Here is a 24,631-nt window from a genome sequence, read left to right as displayed (position 1 = left end):
AAAAAGTTATGTAAAATAATATGCAGATATAGCAAAAATCATGAAACTCTTACATACAACTGAATTTAGGAATATGCTCATCTAGAACTCACTCTAATACTCACTAGATGTGATAACTGAGTTCTCCAAGCCTGTTTCCTCATCTATAAAGTCTAGAGACATTCTTAATATCTCTCATGACTCTAGTGAGGCTTCATTTTTGAAATCTGTTCATAAACTTTATAAAAGTCTAACTAGAAATCTTTTAGGTGTCAAAATAATACCATTTTAAGAAATTAAAATCTTTTCAAAGTCTCCTAAATTTAACTTGAACATGAATGTAATTAAACCATTTGCGTTCCCCAAATGAGATTATTTTAAGAGAAAAATACCTAAGATTTCCCTACCGTTCATTAATGCAAGTATGCTAGGCTATCCTAGAATTAGCCAACAGGTTATACAGTTAGGTTAAAAATTGTTCAACCTACTTTACTAAGTGTGTCTATTCCTGAATGGTTACCTCTCTGAAGTAGTTTAAGAGAATGAATGAATTTTCTTCTCAATCCCGTCTTAAACTCATATTACAAATTTCAAAAATGAATGATGCAGAGTCTTCCAATTTTACAAAGGCAAAATGAACACATCCTTCCACCATTTTGCTTTGAAATTGCCTAAAAGCAACAAGACATCTGAAAGGCAGTAAGGCAGCTTTCAACTTGAACAAAACCTAGGCGCTAGGTATACTCTGTACTTGAGAATCAAATTTTAAGAGAATGAGTTCTCAAACTTAGCAAATACCAGCCTAGAGCACAGAACTGTGCTGAAGAGACAGCGGTACCTGGAGGTTAAAGAGCCCGAAGAAGGTGGTATCCTCAAAGGTAGAAGCAATAGTCCTTTATTTGCAGCCACAGGGTGACACTGCGCAGTGACAGTGCGAGTTTCCTTGGTTTCTTTTTAGCAGGAAGGAATAAAAGACTCCAGGATAGAAAAAGAAACAAACTTGCCATCATTTCTTGGCATTGTATGGTGCTGAGGTAGGAGAGAGGAAAGATTCTGAAGTTTGAGATGTTGAGCTCTGACAGCCTCAGAGATGTTTGAGTTAACTAGCTGACACTTAAAACCCTAAAGCTAAGGAGTTTCACTGTGTACCATCAAGGCTTCCTGCTACTCCAGAACACTGCAACACCAAACACCTCCCAAAATCTGGTTTTATCACTCAAAGATGAGTGATAATATAAAGGAATTAGCAAAACATCAAGACAAAGATACTATAGTAAAACACAAAAGAAAAAACAATGGCAAAAAATACACATCATAAAAAATATTATAATGAAGTAGATGAAAGTCACAAATACGTATCCAGAATCTCAGAGAATTAAATAAAATAAATGTTAATTTAAAACAAGATCACAAAGAAAAGACACAAATATTCAAGAGGGAAGAAAAGATGACACATCAGAAGATTAGATACGAAGTGGCCAGGGCTCAGGATATAAGTGAAAGAAAAAAGTGAAGCTGCCACAGAAATTAAGGCCAGCATGGAAATATCAAAGAGGAAAATAGACACCACAGAAAACATAGGACTGAGGAAAGAGAATAAACTTTAATCCTATGAAAGTCACCATATTCATTTGAGAGTGGATAGAAGATATAGCTGTGAGATAAAAGAGATCCTACATTCAAATAATTTTTATTCCTGAAAGAAAAAGAATCGAACAGAAGAAAAAAAATCAAAGATATAATTTAACATAGCTATCTTAAGTAAAAGCAGATTTAAAACTACAGATTGAAGGTTATACTACACGCCAAGAAATAATGAATCAGAGAGATAAACATCAAGACATACCTCAGGAAAGTAATTAAATGTAAAGTTAATGAAATAGTTCTTTGGGTAGCCATCCAATAACAACCAGGAAACTGGCAATATACTATCATTTTAACCTATAAAAATGGCAATTTCTTCTGGTTCCAATTAATAACAAAAGTTTGAAAATAAGGACTGAAAGAACATGAGAATGTAGTGCAATTACATTGTCTGAAATTAAATGGATCATTTAATTCTGAAGAATCCAGTAATAGAAGTATAAAGGTATTTAAAAGTTTAAAGTAAACACTAGGGACCAGGTGTGGTTGCTCACGTCTGTAATTCCAGCAGTTGGGAGGCCAAGGCAGGAGGATCACTTGAGCCCAGGAGTTTGAGACCAGCCGGGGCAACATAGTGAGACCTCATCTCTACAAATAATTTTTTTTTAATTAGCCGAACATGGTGGCATATGCCTATGGCCCAGCTTCTTGTGAGACTGAAGCAGGAGGATTGCCTAAGCCCGGTAGATGGAGGCTTCAGTGAGCCATGATCATGCCACCACACTCCAGCCTCGGTGACAGAATGAGAACCTGTCTCAAAAAGAAACAAATGGCCAGGCACAGTGGCTCACACCTGTAATCTCAGCACCTTGGGAGGCCGAGGTGGGCGGATCACGAGGTCAGGAGATTGAGACCATCCTGGCTAACATGGTGAAACCCTGTCTCTACTAAAAATACAAAAATTACTAGTGCATGGCGGCGCACGCCTGTAGTCTCAACTGCTCGGGAGGCTGAGGCAGAGGAATCACTTGAACCCAGGAGGTAGAGGTTGCGGTGAGTCGAGATCGCACCATTGCACTCCAGCCTGGGTGACAGAGCAAGATTCCATCTTGGAAAAAAATGAAAAAATAAAATAAATAAAAAGAAAACACTAGGAAAACAGAAAAAGACAATATAATTAGCTAAAATCAGGTGAGGCAGGGAGAAAATGGGGGTAGACAAAATTGCAGGAACATTTTTTATCAGTGTTCACAATAGTGAGGATTAGGCATATATGTAAGATTGTAACTATAAGGCTAATCATGATATACAAAAACAATACAAAACTTTCAGATTATCAGATGACTATATACCAAGCAAAGAAGAGCAAAAAGAGCAGAGGATAAATAAGAAAGAAAAAGGAAACATTAATTCTCATAATGAGAGGTGACAGCGTGCTGCTGCTCACTGTTTGGGTCTGCAGCCCTTATGAGCTGTAACACTCACCGTGAAGGTCTGCAGCTTCACTCCTGAGGCCAGCAAGGCCACGAAGCCACTGGAAGGAACGAACAACTCCAGACGCGCCGCCTTTAAGAGCTGTAACACTCACTGGGAAGGTCTACAGCTTCACTCCTGAAGTCAGGGAGACCACGAACCCACCAAAAGGAAGAAACTCCAGACACATCTGAACATCTGAAGGAACAAACTCCAGACACACCATCTTTAAGAACTGTAACACTCACCGCGAGTGTCCGCGGCTTCATTCTTGAAGTTAGCAAGACCAAGAACCTACCAATTCCGGACACAGTATGACTCAATCTCTTTTATTAAAATAACATTTTTTTTCTTTTTAAGAGACAAGGTCTTGCTCTGTCATCCAGGCTGGAGTGCAGTGGCATGATCATAGCTTACTGTAACTTGAAACTCCTGGGCTCAAGCGATCCTTCTGCCTCAGCCTCCTGAATAGTTGGGACTACACGCATGCATCACCACGCCCAGCTGATTTTTTATTTTATGTAGAGACAGGGTCTTGCTTTGTTGCCCAGACTGGTCTTAAACTCCTGGCCTTAAGTAATTCTCCCTTCTTGGCTTTCCAAAGTCCTGCCATTACGGGTATGAGCCACTGCACCCAGCCTAAAATAACTTTTTTTTTTAAAGAAGAAATTTTGTGTAATTACCCTGATAGTACTCCAGGTATAGCCCTCTGAGCAGTGGCATTAGCATCACGTAGGAACTAGTTAAAATTGCAAATCTATGGTCCCTCTGCTGACCTAGTGAACCAGAATCTCTAGAGATGAGGTCCAGAAATCTGTGTTTTAATAACTCTCCATTGATTTTTGTGCACATTCAAGTTTAAGAACCACTGCATTATTGTCAATTGAAAGCCAGCATCAGTTGCTATCAATGAAAGGAACTATAGAAAATAAAAATGGATCAACAACATCAAATTTTAGCTGGATACTCTTTCTTGCAGAGGCTCTGAGTTTTAGGCTTGCTCTCCTTTTATTAAAAGTGCAATTAGCAAATGCTATAAAGGTATTAAATATATACAAACACCACATGGAGAGTTTATCCTTGAAATATTGAAACAATGAAGAAAAGCACTTTCTTACCATGTCCTACACCATGTAAAATAGCTTCTGTTACTACCAAGTGATACCTATTCTACATTTTAGTACATATTGGTACAATTCCCAAATATGTGGTAAACTTGAACTTCCAACACCATGCTGTTTCCTTCATATCCAGCTCTCTTAGACTCTGATCTCTGATTTGGAAGTTGATTATTTCAGCCTTTGGTCACCTTGACTCTCTTAGACTCTGATCTCTGATTTGGAAGCTGATTATTTCAGCCTTTGGTCACCTTGACTTCTTTGTTTCTGTATATACAGAGGTGTGGTTTTGTGGGCAGAAATGCTTTATATCCTCTCCGTGAAACTAGATTATCTTTAGTCTTTTTTAAAAATCAAATCATCCTGGCCGGGCGTGGTGCCTCATGCCTATAATCCCAGCACTTCAGGCCGAGGTGGGTGGATCATGAGGTTAAGAGATCAAGACCATCCTGGCTGACATGGTGAAACCCCATCTCTACTAAAAATACAAAAAGTAGCTGGGCGTGGTGGCACGCGCCTATAGTCTCAGCTACTTGGGAGGCTGAAACAGGAGAATTGCTTGAACCCGGGAGGCAGAGGTTGCAGTGAGCTGAGATCACACCACTGCACTGCAGCCTGGGCGACTGAGCGAGACTCCATCTCAAAAAAAAAAAAAAAGAAAAAAAAATTAAATCATCCTATCTCCACTTACTTTTCTAATGAAGCCCAATTTTATGTCCCTTCAACAGTGTTCAGTCCTTCATTGTAGAGCTGGAAGCCAACTTGGAATTCAACTCCCTTCCTCTTACTGGTAGGCAAACTTATCAGAGAATTGATTGGCAATAGAGGGTTGTACAGCCTTGAACTAAGTTAAAACCTGGATTAAAATCTCATCATGTAAGTCTTAGCTTCTTCACTTGTAAGACGAGGCTAAAAGGCTAACGAGACCTATTTTAGAGGTTTTAGTGAGGATTAAAGAAAATAATGCATATGAAAGCATTTCCATGATGCTTGGTATATAACAATTGATCAACATGGTGCTATTACGACTTTTGTTACTACTGCAGGTATTATTATTAGTATCATTATTTGTATTTCTAGCACTACTACTACTACTGTTACTATTATTGCTGTGATTAAAGGTCTCAAAGTTCGTGTGAATCATTCTACCATGCTAGGTAAGCAATGCCTCAGTTTCACCTGCCATTTAAGAGGTTATTCCCTTTATTTGACAATGGTTTTTATGGTTAAATGTACCAAAAGTGACAAAAAGATCTACTTTTTTATCCAATCTGAAGCACATCAAGGGCAGTATCACATAGGGGAATAATGTCTATTTGCCAAATGGTGTGGTTGGAAGTATTCACAAATATATCTTCCACAGTCTCAGCACCAACTTGGAAATTATCACATACCATATTGAGGTAGGCAAGTACAATAGTTAAGACATAGAGCCTGAAGCTAGACAGTACCAGTTTAAAAGCTGACTCATCCACTTACCTAGTTGTGTTACTCTGGGTAAATTACATTGATCCTGTGTCTCAGTTTCTCCATCTCTAAATTGAAGATAACACCTACCTCATTAGGTTTGAGGGATTAAGGGAGCTACTATATACAAAGCACTTAGACTAGGTACTGGTCTATCTTTGCTATCTATGCTATCTTTGTGTTAGATCTCATTATTTTAGTCATCATACCTTTCAGCTTAGGTTAACACAGTATTCTAGGGTTAGTCGTTAAGATCGTAGTTTGAATTGGATGATCAATTTAGATTGGGAGATCAATGTGTGTGGGAATAGCACAGACAAAAATGCATATTTTTAAGATTTAATTGACTAAACAACAAAATTATATACTCATATGCAATAAGCGCACATATATAAACACTCACATACACACACACATGCATACACACATTCTCACATTCTTGACCTTGATGACATTTCTGTGATTGCAGCAGTTTAAAACCAATGATCAGGAATGATGTTTTTTGATGCAGTGGCAAGGGGTCAGGAGAGGGCTGAGAGGGAAAGCTCAGATTTCTCAGGAAAGGCCCAGAGGGCCAGGCAGCAGTCTCAACACCCTAACTAGGGTAGAATGGGATCGATAACGTGAAAAGAAGAATAAGAATGGGCTAAAGGTGATAATAAAATGAATAATCTCTTACATTTACAGAGCAGGTTATCATTTCCTTAGCATAAATCTTGCAATAACCTTGGGAAGATGGAAAAGAGAAAAACAGGGAGGAAAATGGGCCTGGAAGAAAAACCCTCTCTCATCATTTCATTTTAGACTCCTGGTGTCTGCTGGTAACATCATGGAGTTTTGAGTCTGGGTGCTTTCTTTGGGCTTTTCTTAAAAATTAGACATTGATGAAAATACTCAATGGGATATTGAGGGAAAATATGATCATCTCTTAAGCATTTTATAGTTTGCTTCCTGTCTATGCTCATCAACTTGCCATTTTTAGAGAGCCAAGAACTTTCTTTGAATTTCTACATAAGTGAGTATAGCATGAGCATCAAGACTGTTTATTCTCCAATTGTGTGAAGAGATGCAATAGTCCTTATCAATCTGAAGCCCCTCAAGACCACAGTCCATAGTATTGCTAGCTTATTCGAAGGTCACACCATGACGTAGACAAGAAGGGCAAATCTTCAGGGAAAATTGAGGTTGTGGTCTGGTGCACTGTTGTGTTGTTGACTGTATCACCACCTTGATCTTTTCAGCCCAGGGTCATAGCAGGGTTATGGCATGGAATGGTATAGCTCTTGGCTGATGAAGCCACTCTCTGGGTCTTAGTAGCCCTGGTGGCCTCACTGTGGGGGACCACCTGAATAAGGAGTGCATAATTGAATGTGCGGTTCTAATACAAAGCTACTTCAAAATGTTTTGATGGACAATCATATCTGTCTTGGTATTTAAAACTCCCTTAGTAAGTGGTCATTAGACCTGCCTCTCCACATCTCCCCTCCCTCTTTTTTCCCAGTGTCTTCTCTTGGCATGGAATGATAGAAATATCCCCAAATATTCGCACACTTCGGAAACATGCTGTACCCTGAATATGTCTCACAAAGAAAATGTTGATAGACTTTGCGTCGGGCTCATAAAATTCTAACCTAAAAAAATTATGGGCCTGGGTCAAAAGAAGTATGTACAAAAAGCCATTTGGACTCTGTGCAAAGGATTGTTGACACAGAACATACTCTTCTTTTAGACCATCAGTGGGAGACTGGCTGGTCTCGAGCCATGCATAAATCTGTCCATGTGCAATTGGTAGCAGTTCCTAATTGTGGAAAAGGAGGGTAGGAACGGACTGAAGCAGAGAAAGCTGAGACTGGCAGGCAGGGCAGAGCCAGGAGGGAGACACCCAGCACTTGATGCCACCCTTCCAGAAAGCCTCCACCAGGGGACTGCATTGAGCACACATTACCATCTTTTCTGGAGCTCAGGAAAATAAGACCATAAATAATGAATAGGTACACCAGACTGCATTGTGGAATGGTTGGATATTGAGAGGAAGAATGTGTCCAGGCTAAGATATGGGCAAGTAGAGCAGCATTTGCTGAATATTGGGAAAAGCTGAGTGTCCCAATTAATTTTTATGAAAACTTCTCCTGTACCCCAGCTATCCAGCCTGTGTTCTCCAATAGGGGAAGGACATTAATACTCTTGGTTCTTGATGGGTAATACATTGTAAATAGCCTTGGATGGGGGCATTCTTACATGTCTGGAAGGCTAATTTTCAGGCGCTGAGTTTACTCTCCAAACGTTTCCCTGTGAACTGTCTTTCTCTGGGTTGGAACACTTTGTGCCACCATTGGAAAGACTCTTTTGTAAATTTTTACTCCATTATGTTGCAATTTTAACATCTCATGCTTTTGGCACTCGAAGCATTTTTATAATGGTCTTTGGTTTATTTTTGGCTCAGTTTTACGGCTCTCTGCCAGCCTCCAACTTCTGCTGTGTAGCTGACCCAAAATAGTTTCAAAGGCTCAGATGCAACTTGATATCAAAATTTTTCCCCACGTATTAAAGTTAGCCTTGTAAATGCTGAAGGCACTGAAAAAATTTTCCTGAGTAGTTATTAGACTCACAGGACGTGTCGTACCTTCGGCTCATGAGATGAGAAAGGTAAATTTCTATGTCACTTGTAGGTAAATCCAAATAAAAGATGCCTCTGCAGTAAGGTGCTTTCTACAAGTCAGAAAAAAGTTCCAGATATATAGAAATTGGGTTGACATTTAAAGGGTTCTAAATATGCTCCATAACCAGCTAGGCTGACGAGTGTCCTCATGAATCTTCACCATCTGATTCCTCATGACTATATATTACTACTTCCACCACCACCAGCTAACAATGGTAACAATTATTCTCTGATTACTTTTAATGTGCCAAGACTTTTACCATCTACGATCTTGTTAAAGTATCTCATTAACTATTTATAATTGGAACAATTTTCACCACTGTTTTACAGATAAGAGAATTTGTGATTTAGAGCAACGATTTCCAAACAGGGTTGTAGAATTTCCTGGGGGGTTTTCAAAAAACTCAATGCCTCAGCAGCAACCTGTGCCCATTGCATCAGAATGACTAGGGGTGGAAACCAGGCATTAGTATTTCTAAAAAATGCTAATGAAAAAGATGATTTTAATGTACAGTAGTTTCATGTTTGGAAACCACTGGCTTAAACAGATTTGAGAGATTAGCTGAGAATTACCCTGCTACCAAACAGTAAAACGAAGAGACCATTTGAGTCTAAACCTTGTACTTTTACTAATATACCAGGATGCCTTTCATGCTCCTGCAGGAAAAATTATAAAATTTATACAATAATGTAGTCTATGGACCCTACTCTCAAGGAATTTATGGTCTGAGGAAAAAAATGATGTAAGTAAAGACCAAATCAGCATTAAGCGACGTAGCACTGGTTATGAACTCAGGAAAATTTGAGAGCTATTCAACTAGCCAAGGACATGGGATGGCTTGGATTTGGTGCCTTATGTAAAAGAAACACTGAAAAAAAGCCACTCTAACAAAAGTTGAGATCTGTTAAAATCAGAGGTAGAGATTGAAGAACACTGACAGCAATGATGTTAGCACTAGGGAAACGGATTCTTTGGGAAATTATATCATACATTCACTTATCAAATAATTTACTCATTATTAGAGGCAGGGTGCTTTAGACGTATTTAATGTCACAGTAACCCAGAGTGGTATGATTATCCCTATTTTACAGATAGAAAAACTGAAACTCAGTGTAGATAAAACTGGAACTCACATAACTTAGAAGTTTCAGACTTGGAATTCACATTCAGATTTATTTAACTAATATTGATAAAGGCCCTACTGTGTGCCAAGGAGTGAGATAGATGCTGGGGATATAAGGGCATATAAAAGCATAGTCCGTGGTCTTATTGACCTTCAAGTCTAGTGAGTAAAACAGACATGAACCAAACTTTCATACAAAACACATAAAAATGTAAATGTGTTCTAGTATATAAGGCAAGAAGCATAGTAGGTGTTAATTAGGCAATTAAAGGGAAGGAAACAGACTAAGGGAACAGCTCATGACATTTTTCTATGTTAAAAGGAAACATGGAAATCAGAAGGAGATGAAAGAAGCCTCATGAAGGGGGAGCACTGGAAAAGAGGGTAAATCAAGATAAGGTTGGAGCTGGAGAGATGGCCAGTGTTAGCTGTGGATGGTGGGAGAAGCTGTGGGAAGTGACATCAGATTCATGGACTGAAAGAATCACTCTGGTTGTCTTATAGAGAACGTTTTGCAGGAGGCCAGACTGGATTATGTCAGTGGCTGTCAAACATTTTTTGTAGGTGATTCCTTATAAGAAATACATTTTGTATGGTGACTCGGTATGCTCACATACAGACACACATGCAGACACACACCAGAAGTTAGTGTCAAGACCTAAGCCTTTTTATGAATGAATATTTCTTTTATGTTTTATCTAGTCTATTTTAGTTTTTTAAAAAAGGGCTGGTTGCTATCCACTTTATTTATTTCACAGTCTACAAATGGTGTGCAGTTTGTAAGAATAGTGATTGAGGCCAGGCGTAGTGGCTCACACCTGTAATCCCAGCACTTTGGGAAGCCGAGGTGGGCGGATCACCTGAGGTCAGGAGTTCAATACCAGCCTGGCCAACATGGTGAAACCCCATCTCTACTAAAAACATAAAAATTAGCCAGGCGTGGTGGCATGTGCCTGTAATCCCAGCTACTCAGGAGGCTGAGGCAGGAGAATGGCTTGAACCTGGGAAGCAGAGGTTGCAGTGAGTTGAGATTGCACCATTGCATTCCAGCCTGGGCAACAGAGTGAGACATCGTCTCCAAAAAAAAAAAAAAAGAATACTGATTGAAGCTGGGCATGGTGGCTCACGCTTGTAATCCCAGCACTTCAGGAAGCCAAAGCAGGAGGATTGCTTGAAGTCAGGAGTTTGAGACCAGCTTGGGCAACAAAGTGATACCCTGTCTCTACAAAAACAAATTGAAAAAATTAGGTGTGACGGTGTGCACCAGTAGACTTTAGCTACTCAAGAGGCTGAGGTGGGAAGTTGGCTTGATCCCAGGAATTTGAGGCTGCAGTGGGCTATGATTGTTTCACTGCACTCCAGCCTGGGCGAAAGATAAAAAACAAAAAACAAAAAAACCCAAAACTTCGTGAGCTGTAATAGCTACTAGTCTATTACAATGGTCTCAATGAGAGGATAATAGAGAGGGAGATAAACTGAGAGATAACAGGATAGGGAAGAGACAAGGAAATCTATGAAGGATGACTTAGTTTTCTGGCTTGAGAAACTGTATAGATGGTGGTTTCATAAATGGAGAAATGATACCTTAGAGGAAGACCATCCTTGGTGGGGATAAATCATGGGTTCAGCTTTGGACATTTTGGGTTTACGGTACCATGGAGATACCTCTCAGGAGGTGTCTGTGGGAGAGGCCTGGACTGGAGATGTACGTTTTTGTGCTTTCATCAGGCGATTGAGGGACAGTCCTAAGTGAGGCTGTCAGGAGACAAGGAGTATGAGTGAGAAGAGAAGACCCAGCACCAAAGTTTGGGAAACTCCAAAATTTAACTGGCAGGTAGAGGAGGATGAACCTGTGAAGAGGATGAGAAGAATGGGCTGGTAGGAAAAAACAGATGACTTGAAGCTGAGAAGAGAGTGCTTAAAAAAAGAAGTCAACAGTGCCAAATGCTGCCACACAGGGTCAAGCGGGAGAATAAAGAGTCCGCTGTCTCTGTGGATATGAATGTCAGTGGTGGCCTTCCACAGAGCTGTTCTGATGGATTCATGGGGGTAGAAGCCAGACTGCAGTACTTTGAGGCCCTAGAAAGGGAGTGATAGACATAACTCCCTGAGAAAGCATCCTGCCACCTTGGTGAGAGGCCAGAAACCAAATGTACTGTTCAGAAAAGGCTTTTGTAGCAACAGAAGAGCTCCCAGCTTTCTGAACGGGTCCTGGGGCTCTGGGCTGCCGCCTTCCCTGTAGAGTCTCAGTTTCTTTGGTCACCACCAACTAAGTTAATTCTCCAACCCAAGCATAAGTCACATGTGCTATCGATATGAGTGCACTTGTGCAGGTGGGAAGTTTAAAGTAATGGATGCAAAAATCAGGGACACTGAGTGTTACATCCACTGACAGTGCTAGCTCCTGACAGAAGGGCCTTTGGGCATCTCCCATGTGCCTTACCACACACTGTACACTCCTGTATGAAAGAAATAGACATGCAGAGAGGTAAGGAACTTGGCTCATGTGGCAAGGGCCAGAGCTGGGATTCCACCTCAAGTCCTATTCTCTAAGACTTTTGGTTGCTGGTCAAAAGTCTAGAGGCACCAGAAGGGTTCTTTGCCCACCCATCAGGGTAAGGGTGTGGCTGTGCAGAAGGTTGCTTTGATTGCCTGTTGTAGAGGGCTTGACATACGTGGGCCATTTTCGACAATAGAACTTCTTTCTATGCATCTGCTCTCACCACCAGGACATTCCTCATCTACCCTCATGTTACTGAACACTTCACCATAATGGTGGCCTGTTCCACCTTTAGGAATGGGTATTAGATTCACCTGAGCCATGAAAACAATATAAGGCTAATAACACTGGGAGCAAATCAACAGGAAATAATAGAATACGGACATTTATTATACATTATATTTTATCTTAGATATATCTTGACATCCTTGGAAATTTTTGTTCTCTCATTCCTTTCATATTGGTAAGGTGAAGGTCTGATCTTGGAGTTGTAGATGTTCTCATGTTGAAACAAACTGTCATTAATAAAGGCTACTGCTTACAATGCTAACTAAATGCCAGATATATTACATACATTTTATCTGATCCTCAAAACAGTCATTTAAAATAGGTTTTTTGTGGTCTTTATTTCACAAATGAGGAAACTGAGTCTGGGGTGGATTAAAAATGGCTGCAAATTCTTTGCCACCTTTCCATCAAGAAGTGGGTGCTTTCTCCCCTCCTTTGACTCTGAATTGGCCCTTGTGGCTGACTTGACCAACAGCATTTGGCGGAAGGGACACTGCATGTTCTAGATCTGGTTTTTAAGAGGCCTGGAAGCTTTTGCTTTAGTTCTAGCTGCCATGTGAGGATTTCAAGTACCCTGAGACTGTTACGCTTTGAGGAAGCCCAGGCTAGCCATGTGGAGAGGCTACCTGGGGAGGGGGCAGAGGAAGACAGAGAGACAGACAGAGATCTATACCCAGCCAGCACTAGCTCATCAGCCATCTTAGCCTAGAAGTCATCTTGCACATATTCTAGCTTCATTAGAAACTGGGGAAAAGACCTGTCCCCTATCCCCTCAGGAAACCGTGACTGTCAGTTAAAATGTGGGCCCCAAACGTATGAACAGAGTTGGGCCATCCCAGTCATTTTCAGTTCTCTGTACTACTCTGTTTGAGGCCACAGACATTGTAGAGCAGAGATAATCTTTCCCTGCTGTGCACTGCCCTAATTCTAGACTCTGCAAAACCATGACTATGGTAAGATGGTTGTTTTAAATTACTGAGTTTTGAGGTGGTTTGTTATGCAGCAATAAGTAACTTAAACAGTATTTCATTAAGCAATTTTGCCTGATGACAGAGGAAGGAGCGGAGTCTGGATTCAAACCCACATTTGCCTGATTACAGAGCTGGCCACTCTCTGCTACTTTGTGTGGTCCCTTCTTCTGGGACTTTTAGATTGGTGTTTCATTTTCTACTAGGCCTCCCACTAAATTTCCCTTAGCTTAAATCCTGGACAAATAGAAGGGATAAAAAGGTTTGTTGTCCTTCGTCATAACAATAAAAAGTTAAATTATAGGTGAAGAAGTTCTGAAGATAATGTTGTGACAGCCTATTTTTAATTCTTTTTCCTAGATCTTGTTAGGAAAATAGGAGGGTCCAGAAGACCACACTAGCCAGAACTTCATCCCTGCCCACTCCTACTTTTCAATTGTTAAAATGAGACTATTTTCCCTACTTCTTGATTTTTTTTTTATGTTTTAAAATAAAGCATGATGAAGGTAATTATGCCAGAGGAAGGAGGCAAAAGAAGATTTGTGGAAAACAAATGCATTACCCCCTATTCCAAATTACCATGAAGTAGGAACACTTGGAGTCATTTTGTGGGATCTTTGGGAAATGGCAGGAATTCAGCTTACAGGATAAATAGGGGCTGTTCCTTTAGAAGACGTTCTGTGTTTCTGTGGTAGCAAATATACCATGTGATGATAGCCCTGTGAATAGCTGTGTTTATCAAATTCCAAAGCAAATACTCAAGTGAAACTCCACATGAAAGGCCAAACCACAAGCTGGAGGTTCCCCATGGCACTGCCAAATTTGCAAAAATGTCTGTGGTTTGTGTATGTGTGTATGTTTGAATTACACATCTATTATACATGCATCTATTTCTAGTGACTGCTGCATACAACCAGAAGAAAGGCTTATCTCTTACCTAATGCTCTAATATCTGTTTATTATCTCATTTCTCTTACCTAATGCTGAGTAGGCAATAATGGGTAGACCTCATGAAAGTTTTGTTATAGAGACCACTTCCCTATCCATAGAGGTATTGTGTTATCTAACTTCTAACTCTGGCAATATCTGGCAAGAAAGACATAAATATTGAGTTGCAGGGAAATGTTTAGTGTGTAAGGAGTAACTAGCTGATGTGTACATAGGTGTTGTAGATTAGATCATTGTTTGGCAAATATTTACTTTCTTTATCCCCACTACCTCCATGAGAGGAGTATATTTCCCCACTCTACTAATGTGGACTTGGCATTGTGATTTGCTTTGGTTAATGGAATACATAGGAAGTGACAGTGTGTGAGTTCTGATTCCGGGCCTTAAGATGCTTTGCATGTGTCCACATGAACTTCTGGAAGCCTTCAACTTCTTCTCTTGATACCAGCAGCTGTCTCTCTAGCAAAGGGCCCAGAATGACCACTGTGGAATAGAGTTATTTCAGCTGACTTGCAGCCTAAGGAAGAGTGTATTAGTCTTTTCTCACACTGCTATAAAGAAATACCTGAGACTGGGTAATTTATAAAGAAAAGAGGTTTTATTGGGTCATGGTTCCATAGGCTGTACAGGAGGCATGGCTGGGGAGTCCTCAGGAAACTTACAATCATGGCAGAAGATGAAGGGGAGGCAGGCACATCTTCACATGGCCAGGGCAGAAGAGAGAGAGAGGTGGGAGGTGCTACACACTTTTTTTTTTTTTTTTTGAGATGGAGCCTTGCTATGTTGCCCAGGCTGGAGTGCAGTGGTGCAATCTCAGCTCACTACAACCTCCGCTTCCCGGGTTCAAGCGATTCTCCTGCCTCAGCCTCCCAAGTAGCTGGGACTACAGGCGTGTGCCACCACACCCAGCTAATTTTTTGTATTTTTAGTAGAGACGGGGTTTCACCATGTTCACTAGGATGGTCTGGATCTCCTGACCTTGTGATTCACCCGCCTCGGCCTCTCAAAGTGCTGGGATTACAGGCATGTGCCACCGGGCCCAGCCTGTACACTTTAAAGCAACCAGATCTTATGAGAACACTATAATGAGAACAGCACTAGGGGGATGGTGCTAAACTATTAGAAACTGATCTAATTGCCTCACACCAGGCCCCACCTCTAACATTGGGGATTACAATTGAACATGAGATTTGGATGGGGACACAGATCCAAACCATATCACAGAGCCTTATGGTGTAGTCACTGAGTTCTAGGTTGGCTAGTTACTCAGCATTATTGTGACAGTTGCTGATTGATATAATAAGTGTGTTTCAACTTAAGTGCAAATTTCTTTTTCCCTGAGCTTGTTCTTATACATTAAGTTTGCTTTTATGGTTTCAAGTTGGATGAAACAGTAATAAAAAAAAAACCCAAAATATGAAAATCAAACCTTTGGTTTATTCAGAGTAGAGTTTGTGATGAGAAAGGATGGCTGTCAGCTGAGGACAGGATAGACGACTGTGTGTAAGGTTATAGAATAGCTATAAACTAGACAACTGGACAACTGGGCATGCATCACAAGGGAGATGGGGCAGTTTTTTCATTGCTAGGGATTGCATCTGTTATGTGAATTAGGTAAGTGGCCTGATTGGGCATATGCAGTTGAGGAAGAGCCCTATAATGGTTCCTGGCGAAAGGGGAAGATGAGAGTATGGATTTGCTGCTGCCATGTGAAATTGATGGTCTACTGTTCTAAAATATCTTGTGGGAAGGAAGAGAGCTTAATTTCCTTTAGAGGTGGTTGGATTCACCTGCTTCATGAGGCACTATATGGCTGACTCACTCTCCAAGCTTTAACCAACAGAATGACATATTTTCTGTGATGCCAACATTTTCCCTGGACCACAAGAGACCAGCAGAGGAAGAGTGGTCTGGGCGGACAGTCAACTCTGACCACATAACAACTCTGCCTTTTTTCTTCAGATTGTATGTTCTGGAGGGACACTGGCAAACATCTTTGCCTTTTAGTGTGGACACATCAGCATCTTAGGAAACACATCCAGAATTCAGTCACAGACAAGAAATCCCTCTTCACAGCCCTTTTGGCTGCTGCCAGTCTCCTCGCTTTAGCTGAGTACCAATGATAGACTGCCAAGCAAGTACTGTAGTACTTCTTTGTGAGGTTGAACTAAAATGTGAAAAAAAAAAAAATCAACCAATGTTTATGGAATGACTCACATGTCCTGGGTTAGTTGTTTTAAGTGGCTTACTTCATTTGCTCCTCATACAATAACACTATGAGGTAAGTATTATTGTAACCATTTTACAGATGAAGAAACTGAAACCCACAGTTAATCAACTTAACTTCCGGTCACACAGCGAATTGGCAGAACTGTCCTGTTGACCCAGGTCTTTTGCTTCTCAATCCAGTCTTCTTTCCATTATGCCTGGAACTTTCCTAAAATTTAATTTTTGGCTTAGGAGGTACAAATTTGGTAGAGAGATGGTGGTTGACTCTGTTAGATACAAATTGCGGGAATGTAAGGGAAGGCAGTTCAGACTGTCTCATGGAGTGGAAACAAGACATCCTTGGAGCCCTTGTCAGGAGGATAGATTAAGAAAATGTTGGAGACTTTTCTGTCAGCCTCAAGCTTTCTTCAGAGCCTTGAACCTGTATTAGAATAGATATTTGCAGCAGGCAGAAAGAGGGCAGGAGTTTCCTCTGGCCTATAAGCCTTTTTCTACTACCTGGTTATGGCAGTGAGAAGACTCCTGATATCTGGACAATGGTGACTTCTGTCTGATGAGAACCCGTAATACTGCAGAAGCCAATCTAACTGTGAGTGTACATCTGTTTTCTGTTGGTACCTTTGTCAGTCTCGAAGCTGAGAAGGAGGAATGAGCAGAGTGAAAATCGGAACGGGCTTTTATTATCAACTCTGCTGTGTGATTGTTGCAACTTACTTAGCATTCTTCAACTTTGCCTTTCTGTATTGCGAGGAGATTAGATGATATCATTGCTTCTTTCTTCTTTGTAGCAGCAAAAATATTTTTTAAAAATAACATCTGATGTGGAATCTTAAGATGTAATATAGATTCAACTCTTCTGGATGAAGCGAGGATTGGATTAGGTGCCCGATATGGTCTGAATGTTTGTGTTTACCCAAAATTCCTGTGTTAAAACCTAATTACCAATGTGGTAGTAGGAGGTGGGGCCTTTGGGAGGTGATTAGGTCATGAGAGCATGTCATGCATGGGATTGTTGCCTTATAAAAGAGGGCTCAGAGAGATCCCTTGCTACCATGTCAAGACACAGCAAGAAGGTGCCATCTATGAACCAGAAAGTGGGCCCTCACACAACAGCAAATCTATTGGTGCCTTGATCTTTGACTTCCCAACCTCCAGAACTATGAGAAATAAGTGTCTGTTGTTTATAAGCCACCCAATCTATGGTGTTTTGTTCTAACAGTGTGAAGGGAATAAGACAGACCTAAACCGAGGGGCTGTCTGGAAGCCCTTGAGTCACGTATGAGAAACCCAGAGTTTTGTGGACGAGATTTAAAACTGCCATTCTGGATGATCTCTTGGGTCTTTTTCAAAATTAACAGCATGGGATTACAGAACATGGTGGTCTACGTCACCCTCTAACTGTCCTCCAGGTGTTCGTTTCTTGGTTATTTCCAACTTCCAGCCTTGGGGAGGCATCCTTCATTATGTATTTACATTTTCTTTTAATTGTCAAATGAACTGGCTTGAGCTTCTACCTATAAGCTTCTCACCACCCTTTCCATCCATATCTGAGGATTCTTGAGGAGTGTCCATATCTCTCAGTCATATGTTGCTCTAGTTTTCTGCTTCTGCTAACCACACATTTCCTCTTTTGCAGTTGTCTCTTTCTTCTGCCTATATCAGCTCAACATAAACAGCAGCTGTCTTTGGTTCTTTTCCAAGAACCACTCACATATGGCAGCATGAGCCTTGCTTTTACTGAAGGTTGGCAATAGTGGAGGGTTGGGGGGTCACGGCACCTTATAGCACAGCAGATAATTCAAAATTGAATTTTAGCCATCCCTGTTTTACATAGTCTCATAGCCATAGCTAGCACTGAAAATTTCTTTCTTTTTTTCAAGGTCATGCCCTCTGGGGCTTTATTCACCAGGGCCTTCTGAAACCCTCCATGACCCCACACAAGGCACAGCCTCAGCAGCCTGGAGCTCGGCCACTTGCAGTCCCTGGTGTGGTGGGGGGTGGGGGTATGGAGTGTTGGATTTGTGGCCTGTTTTCTGAGTTTTCATTTCTGAGTCAATCCCAAATTAGAGGAAGGGGCTGGATTAACCGCCTGCCCCTCTGCTTTCAGGGTCCAGACAAGGCAGTCGCTGGGGAAGCGCTTATGCTCTGGGGCGCTCCCGTAGCTTGGGAGGCTTTGGCCTCAGAAGCAGGTAGGGGGTGTTACTGGGCTGCACGTCGTACTGGCCGCCGTCCCTCACACGCTGGTACTGCCTCTGCTCCCGCTTGGCTTGTTCTCACAAGGGCAGATCCATCCCTTCCACACAGTTCAGCACCAGTGCCTTTATCATGGAGCCTCCATGCTGCTGGTCCTGGAGCCCCCCGAGGACAATGTACAGGGAGCCCACCTGGGCTTGGAAGGGCTTCACCGACTTGGTACAGACAAGAACCTGGTGCCAATCAGATCCATGATGAGCCATCAGCGTCACTCCGGACTGATCACGTCACGTCATAGAGGCACAACCTGCCAAATGTTCTCAGTGTGACCCCACCAGGAACTTGGCTTGTACTGACCTCCCAGTGGAGGGAATAAGTCCCAGGTTTGGGCAGCATCACTGGCTCCTTCTCTGCCCCCTCCACCTGGGTTGCTGTTGGTCACCTGCCAAGGGGAAAATTTCTTTATGGAAAAGACTTCCTTCCAGGGTGCTGGGTTCCCTTGCTGTCTGTACTTCCTTAGATCTTTTCTCCTTCCTTCTGAGGCCATTCACTTCTCAGCTTCCTGTGCATGTCCCAATTCTCATTTTTTAAAGTCATAAGAAGGCATTTATTCTTCTCATTCTTCTACTATTTTCTTCTAGACTACCACCATTGTTCTACCTAAATGGCTCATTTTTTGCTTAACAAAAGACAGTTCTGTTCTTATGAGAAATTCTGCCAAGATCCTTTAAAATAATATTGTCCCTTCTTTCTAATGGTTGGTCATGGATCTATTAATACATGAGGTCTTTCTTGATTTAGCTATAAAATAGGTGTTTTCTTCCAAGCCTTAATATTCATTCAGAGAAATAAGATACCTTTAAATCGAAGCTGGATAATTTGGATATTTGTGATTGTTCTGGAATTTTAAACTTTTACTATCTTTACACAAAAAGGAGAAAAAAACAGTAAAGAACATCCATATTCTCATCACCTGTTGAGCAACTTTCAACTCATGGCAAATCCTGTTTTATTTAACTCCCTGCTACTACTCGCAGATGGATCATTTTGAAGCAAATCCAGGACACTGAATCATTTTATTCATAATTTTAGTATGTATCTAAAAGGTAAGGACTGTCTTAAGACAACATAATTATGTTACCATTGTCATAAGATTAATAATAATTCCTTAATATCATCAAACAGCTAATTGGTGGTCAAATTCCCCAGATAGGCTAGAAATCTATTTTTTAAACAATTGTTCAAATCAAGATTAGAATAAAGTTTGTCTATTGCAATTGGTTGATATGTCTCTCAATTCTCTTTTAATTTATAGGTTGTCTCTTCCTCACTTATTTTTTTTTCTTTGCAATTTGTTAGTTGAAAAACTTGGGTCATTGGTCCTGTAGAACTTTTCACATTCTTGATTTTGCATCTTCAAACTGTCATTTAGTGAGATTCTTATTCCCCTACATATCTATTAGAAACTGGGTGGTCCACAAGCTTCTCTGTATAAGTGGTGGTATCTACTTTCAGAAGGAGACATATATCTGGTTATCTCTCTTTTGTTGATGTTAGGAGCCAATAATGATCATTTTCTGCGTTCATTATTTTATCAGAGTTTGCAAAAATGATGATAATACAATTCAGTAATTCCTTCCTGATTTATAAGCTGGAATATTTCTGTAAAGAAATATACTATTCCTCATTAACTATTTGCTTATCCTCAAGTATAGTTGGTATAGGAGAGGAAAGGTATTGCTTGATGCTTTCTTTTGATTCATCACTTTTCAGAATATTAAATTAATTCCCTAACACTTTCCAAAGATGGCCAGTGAGTATTTATTTTAGAATAATAATTATCTAATGCATTTAAACATATACAAATGTTTTAATCCATTGCAGTTGTTATTATTACTTTTTGACACAGGATCTCACTGTGTTGCCCAGGCTAGAGTCAAGTGATTCTCTTGCCTCAGCTTCCTGAGTAGCTAGGACTACAGGCAGGTACTATCATGCTTGATTATTTAAATTTTTTTTTTTTTTTTAAGAGCTGGGATCTTACTGTGTCATTCAGGCTGGTCTCAAACTCTTGGCCTCAAGTGATCCTCCCACCTTGGCCTCCCAAAGTGCTGGGATTACAGGTGTGAGTCACCATGTTTGGCCCATTGCAGTGATGATTAATATTAAATGTTCACATTGTTCCATCTTTGCCACTGTAATGCTTTTCAAATTGGCTCCTGGACCATTTTGACAATTATGATAGCATGTGATAGTTTTCTTGCTTTCTAGTTTGGCAAAATGTTCCAGGTTCATCTAGAATGGGCCATTTCTTCAAATATAGCTGGTTCCTTTTGGTGGGAAAAGGTATTTAGAAACCACAATCTGAGTGTTAGAGTGCTTATTGCTAATAGAATGCTGATTATTTCTAAGCCTTTTCAATGGACAGAGCTAGGAAATGTATTTGTGTATTTTTTAATGAGAAAATACATCTTAAGTTTATACTGGTATTTCAAATTGATATTTAGAATTACCAAGTTTTTAATTTAACTTGAAAATTTCTTGTTTCTCTTTGCTGAAAATCTTGTACCCTAATGATGTATGTATCATTGGGATATATATATTTAAAATTTTTAGCCTATATATTTAAATTTTTATGAGTACATAGTCGGTATATATATACAGTTTTTTGAGACAGAGCTTTCTGTGTCACCCAAGCTGGAGTACAGTGGTGCAGTCTCGACTCACTACAACCTCCATCTTTTGGGTTCAAGTGATTCTTCTTCCTCAGCCTCCCGAGTAGCTGGGACTACAGGTGCACGCCACCACGCCTGGCCAAGTTTTGTAGAGACAGGGTTTCACCATGTTGGCCAGGCTGGTCTTGAACTCCTGGCCTCAAGTGATCCACCCACCTTGGACTCCCAAAGTGCTGGGATTATAGGCCTGAGCCACTGTGCCTAGCTGTAAGTGTATATATTTATGGGATATATGAGATGTTTTGATGCAGGCATGCAATGTGGAATATGCACATCATGGAGAATGGGTATCCATCCCCTCAAGCATTTATCCCCTAATGATGTTAACATGAATATTTCTTAGTTTGATCTTATAAATAATATTTTCAGAATATTAAATTTAATATGATTACAAACAACGTAATGACTTGTCTTAGTTCATTTGGGCTGTTATACTAAAATACCATAAACTGGGTAGCTTATAAGCAACAGAAATTTATCTATCACAGTTTTGGAAGCTGGGAAGTCAAGGCACTGTCAGACTTGATGTCTGGTGAGGGCCCACTTCCTGCTTCATAGACTGTGCTTCTCATTGTGTCCTTATATGGTGGAAGGGGGAAAGAAACTCCCTTTGGCCTCTTTTGTAAGGACACTAATCCCATTCACTAGGGTGGAGCCCTGATCATTTCCTAAGGTCCCACCTTTTAATACCATCACATTGAGGTTTAGATTTCAACACATTAGTTTTGGGAGACACAAACATTCAGACTCTAGAATTACTGAAAACAGTTTCCAAGAAGTTCTTTTTGTCCTTCAGGTATATTCGTCTAAGAACGTGCAGTCTGATTTTTATGCTTTAAAATCACTTGAAATAATTTTTCTATGTTAATGTTACCACTTTAGTACAAAATCTAGGTTAATTTATTTTATCTTGCTTTAAGTTTTTAGAAATTTTTTGCTTAAAATTTATTTTGTAATCTTATAAAACACATACAGCATTCCAAAATCAAATAAGTCCAGCATCTACCTCATCCCTTTTACCCTGTCTGTACCCTACCTCTCCACATTGCTTTGTTTTTAAAGGTGTGTGTGCACACGTGTGTGTGTATTTATATTCTCTTTCTTCCTTGGATAAATGACATCATTGCATGCATACTTTTCTCCATTTTGCTTTTCTCATTTAATAGTGTTTTTGGAGACATCTTCATAGTGATATAGAAAGATATTCTTTATTCATTTTTACAGCTGCACAGTATTACATGATACTACATTGTAGGAATGTACTTATATTTATTTAGCTAGTTTCCTATTTATGAATATTTGGGTTGTTTTCTTTTTTTGCTATTACTGATTGTATTGCAATAGCTATATAAATATGATCTTTAATATTTTCTGATTAACAATAATGAAGCTAGTGTATCGTTTGGATGTATTTCTAGAAGTAGGTTTGCTTGGTTAAAGGGTAAATATGTATCAAATCCTGCTGGACATTTCTAATAGTTCACCAATGGAGTTGTGTCATTCTGCATTTCTACCAGCACAGGCAATAGTATCTCAGTGTAATTTTAATTTGAACGTAAAAGAAGTTTGAAGAAATCCAGAAGCTTTTACAGTTGCGAGAATTAAGGACCATCTATCTAGAAAGTCTTCAAAAGTCCACTGTCTAGAGTTGAACCATTTCTTATTTATGAGGAGTGGACATCCAGGTTTCCTATCCGGGCTTTCTTTCTCCTGCTCGCCACAGGTACAGATGAACAGTACAGGCATGCCACAAAGGTCTTTCTGTATCACCTCTGAGCCAGGACTAGTGGTTTAAAAATATTTTTTTCTTAGTTTTATTGTAAATGGAGATTCTTCTAATTTTTTTTTCTTTTTTTTTGAGGCAGAGTTTTGCTCTGTCACCCAGGCTAGAGTGCAGTGGCCCTATCTCGGCTCACTGCAAGCTCCGCCACCAGGGTTCATGCCATTCTCCTGCCTCAGCCTTCTGAGTAGCTGGGACTACAGGCGCCCACCACCACGACCAGCTAATTTTTTGTACTTTTAGTAGAGATGGGGTTTCACCATGTTAGCCAGGATGGTCTCAATCTCCTGACCTCGTGATCCGCCCACCTCAGCCTCCCAAAGTACTGGGATTACAGGCGTAAGCCACTGTGCCCGGCCGTAAATTGAGATTTTTCTACAGCTAGACCATTCTGTTACATGCTTTTGCCTGTGGACTTGATTTTGTTATATATTTTCAATGATAGAATTTTGATTGATTTGGGATTTGAAAACCTGGTATATCTATGTATTTACCTACCCATCCATCTATCCGTTCATCCACCCTAGCTATAGCCAAAATGAATTGGGGTGGCTTATACACTATTAGTGAAATAAGATTTTTAAAAGGTAAATACAGGGTAACAGGTTAAAAATGTGGTAAAGGGGTAGAAAAATAGGGAGAAAAATAAATCATGAAATTATAAGCTGAAAAAGCCAGGAATATAAGCTCTGATTTTCAACATGTAGGCTCAGAGTAAAACACAGTACATTATGTAACTCTCATTGTATAATGGTAACAATTGTACCAGCTCATTAGAAAAGAGGTACAGAATTGAAGAAAAGTTTAGGCTGGGTGCAGTGGCCCATGCCTGTACTCGTAGCACTTTGGGAGGCCAGTGCAGGAGGATTGCTTGAGCCTAGGAGTTCAAGAACAGCCTGGGCAACATACTGAGATCTTGTCTCTATTAAAAATAAAAAAAATTAGTCGAGGGTTGTGGCATGTGCCTGTAGTCCTAGCTACTCAAGAGGCTGAGGTGGAAGAATCATTTGAGCCCAGGAGGTCAAGGCTGCAGTGAGCTATGACCATGCCGCTGCATTCCAGCCTGGTGACAGAGTGAAAACCCGTCTCGATAAAACCAAAAAACCAAAAAGCAAAACCACCAAAAAGTTTGGTTGGAAGTTCTGTTTCTAAAACATGGCTAACAAGCTTGTTATAGTCAATCTTCATGTTCATACATACATGTTACATATATATGCATATATATGTTTGTGTGTGTATTCATCTGTTTGAAGTTTTAAAATATCCTAAGGCTCCAAAAAAAATAAAAAATAAAAAAACCCACAAAAAACAAAAAAACCAGCAGTGAGGATTTGCAGGCCAAGATTCCCGGAAAGTAAGGAAGGACAGAGAGGACATTTGGCCCCATGTGACTTTTCCAGTAGGGAAATCTGCTGATTTGCAATAAGTATGGAGAAGCCAAGAGGCTGAGCAGAGATTTAAGTACTCTTATGGGGCTAGGATGAAATAATTGGAATTAAAGACCTGCCAAGGAGAAAGGGTCTTAGTAGTCATCCCAGGCTTTCATTTGGGATTCTGAAGAACCAAATCTTAAAAGTAAATAACCT

At 40.2% G+C, this 24,631-nt stretch overlaps 1 pseudogene; it reads right to left on the bottom strand.

Moving 5' to 3' along the window:
- Nucleotides 1–18,404: 18,404 nt before the first annotated feature.
- Nucleotides 18,405–18,926, bottom strand: LOC100615452 (CST complex subunit TEN1-like; annotated as a pseudogene).
- Between the last annotated feature and the right edge of the window lie 5,705 nt (nt 18,927–24,631).

This window comes from Pan troglodytes, chromosome 11 (assembly GCF_028858775.2).
Source record: "Pan troglodytes isolate AG18354 chromosome 11, NHGRI_mPanTro3-v2.0_pri, whole genome shotgun sequence".
Lineage (NCBI taxonomy): Eukaryota > Metazoa > Chordata > Mammalia > Primates > Hominidae > Pan > Pan troglodytes.
This window is presented reverse-complemented; position numbering and strand designations above follow the sequence as displayed.